Source organism: Myotis brandtii, unplaced genomic scaffold (genome assembly GCF_000412655.1).
Source record: "Myotis brandtii unplaced genomic scaffold, ASM41265v1 scaffold1209, whole genome shotgun sequence".
NCBI classification, from domain to species: Eukaryota; Metazoa; Chordata; class Mammalia; order Chiroptera; family Vespertilionidae; genus Myotis; species Myotis brandtii.
This window is the reverse complement of record NW_005354207.1, coordinates 136,616-139,450: the sequence shown is the minus strand read 5'-3', so window position 1 is coordinate 139,450 and position 2,835 is coordinate 136,616.

Genomic DNA, 2,835 nt, shown 5'->3' with positions numbered 1-2,835 from the left:
GCCACGGGCTGGTCTGGAAAGCAGTTTGCCTGGGGGTTCGGTCCTGGGAGACTGACGAGCTGGGCACGTGCTCTCACTTTGCAGCCGAATGAACGTTATGAAGTGGCTGTTACCTAAGGCTGAGAATTGGAGGTCAGCGGTGCATTTCATGATGAAATGAGGTGTTAAATGGAAGGCCAGCCGGGCATGAGTGAAAGGCACTGAGCTGCGTGAATTCGCGCCTCACACTCCAATGGGCAGCTTCCTCTGCAGCCTCCCCCTGTCCACCCTTCTGAGCTCCTGGGGTGGGGGGTTCCCTGGGACCCGCTAGCAGAGCAGGAAAAGCCACAGGCCTGGCTGTGGGTGCATCTGCAGGGCACGCCCACTAGAGGGCTCTGTGGCACAGGAAGTCTCAGCCACCGCCAACAAGGCCGCCTGTGGGGGAGGCCGGACCCTCCCTTCCGCCTCCCTCCCGGGGGCTGCTCGCCGGCCTCTGCACAGGGGCCACCGGGACATGGTGGTGTTATGGGTTAGCTCAGCGAGATAGACCACCGACTCAGAATTTAAATTTTAAGAGCCTTTATTAAGCTGGCCAGCTGACTACCAGCTGTGTCCCTCCCATAAGAGCCTCACAGCTTGCAGTGCAGACCGAAAGTACAGCAAGACCTTTTATCTTCAAAGACTTCAAAGTATTTTTTTAAAAAAGAAAAAAAACAAACTGCAAAATGGTTCATTAGCCATTCCTGGTATTGGCAGGGTAAAAAGTTTACTTAAAATTTATGAGCAGGGTCACACCTGGCTGGGTTCAATCATAACACATTGCTGTTCTAGCGAGATAATTAGCAATTTTTCTCTCCCATGGTCCCTGCCCCTAGCACAACCATCAACATGGTTACAATCTCTGAGGTTTCCAGAAGCCTGATGAAAGTCCAGCAGCTTTCTATGAGAGACTATGTGAGGAATACTGGATCTACACCCCCTTTAGACCTGAGGCCCCAGAAAATCAAACCATGGTAAATGCCGTTTTTGTAGGCCAAGCACAGCCTGACATCGGGAGAAAATTACAGAAACAGAAAGGGTTTGCAGGAAAGAATGCTACTGAACTGCTAGAGATAGCAAACAAGGTTTTCATCAATTGAGACGGTGCAGCAAGGAAGAAGGAAGAAAGGAGAATACAAAAAGGGCCAATATAATAGCAGCGGCTTTTAGAGGCTCAGGCTCCCAGACAGATCAGCAAGGATACAGATGAGGGGGAAAAGGAAGACCCAGCCTGAGAAGAGACCAGTGTGCCTATTGTAAGGAAACAGGGCACTGGAAGAATGAATGTATCAAATGGCAAAGTAAAAAGACTGGGCGCCCTTTTCCACCCAGTTGCTATCAACCAGAGCCACCTGAAGCAGATCTCATTGGGCTAGCAATGGCTGATTCTGACTAGGACAGACCGGGCTCACTTCAGGTGGGACCCCACGAGCCCATGGTCAGAATGAATATTTGGGGCCATACTGTGGACTTTATGGTTGATACGGGAGCCGAGCACTCAGTAGTCACTCAGAAAGTAGTGCCTCTCGGGAAAGGAGGTCACCATTATTGGAGCTACTGGGGACCAGACCCGTAGACCATTCTGCCGCCCTCGCCGATGCCAATTTGGTGGTCATCAAGTAATTCATGAATTCTTGTACTTGCCAGACTGTCCAGTGCCTCAAATGGGTAGAGACCTTTTAGCCAAAATGGGGGTAGAAATCACATTTGCTCCAGATGGCTCAGCACAGCTTCGCCTAGGTGAGGAGACCTCCCCAATGATCCTGTCCTTAGCAGTGCCTAGGGAAGAAGAATGGAGACTTTATACCCCCTAGACAAAGTCCTCACTATTAGAACCTGAATTAGAGAAGAAATTCCCTCTGGTCTGGGCAGAAGGGAATCCTCCAGGCCTGGCTAAGGACCACTCCCTTGTGCTAATTGAGTTAAAGCCTGGGGCACAACCTATTAAAATACACCAATATCCAATTCCAAGAGGAGCATGCCTAGGAATTCAGGTCCACTTAGACCGGTTGCTTCAGTGGGGACTTGTTTCAGTATGGAACACACCTCTCTTTCTTGTCAAAAAGCCTGGGACTAACAACTACCACCCAGTACAGGATCTACGGGCTGTTAATGAGGCTGTTATAACCCTGCATTCAGCACTGCTGAACCCCTACACTCTTCTGGAACTCATCCCATCAGAGGCAGAATGGTTTACGTGCCTAGATCTGAAAGATGCCTTTTTCTGTCTTCGATTAGTGCCTTCCAGGTTGCCTCTCTTCGCTTTTGAATGGGAAAACCCAACTACAGGGGCCAAGGAGCAGTTCACCTGGGCTAGACTGCCACAAGGGTTCAAGAACTCCCCTACTCTTTTTAGTGGAGCACTAGCATCTTATCTAAGTTCCCAGGACAGGACTTGGGGTGTGTTCTACTCCAGTATGTAGAGGACCTCCTGCTGGCCAGCTCCACACGAGCTCAGTGCTGGGAGGGAACATGAGCCCTTCTGAGAATACCAACTGAAACAGGTTATCGGGTGTCTAAGAAAAAGGCACAGATTTGTCAGAAAGAAGTCAAGTATTTAGGCTTCCAGATCACCCAAGGGAAACGAAGGCTAGGGACTGAAAGGAAGCAGTCAGTATGCGCCATCCCAGTCCCTAGCACCTAGCGGCTGATTTGGGAATTCCTGGGAGCGGCAGGATTCTGTTAAATTTGGATCCCAGGGTTTTCAGACCTGGCCAAGCCTCTCCATGAAGCTTTAAGAGGAGAAGAGAAGGCACCCATCGGCTGGGGTCCCGAACAGGAGAAAGCCTTCATCACCATAAAGGCAAAGCTCACTGA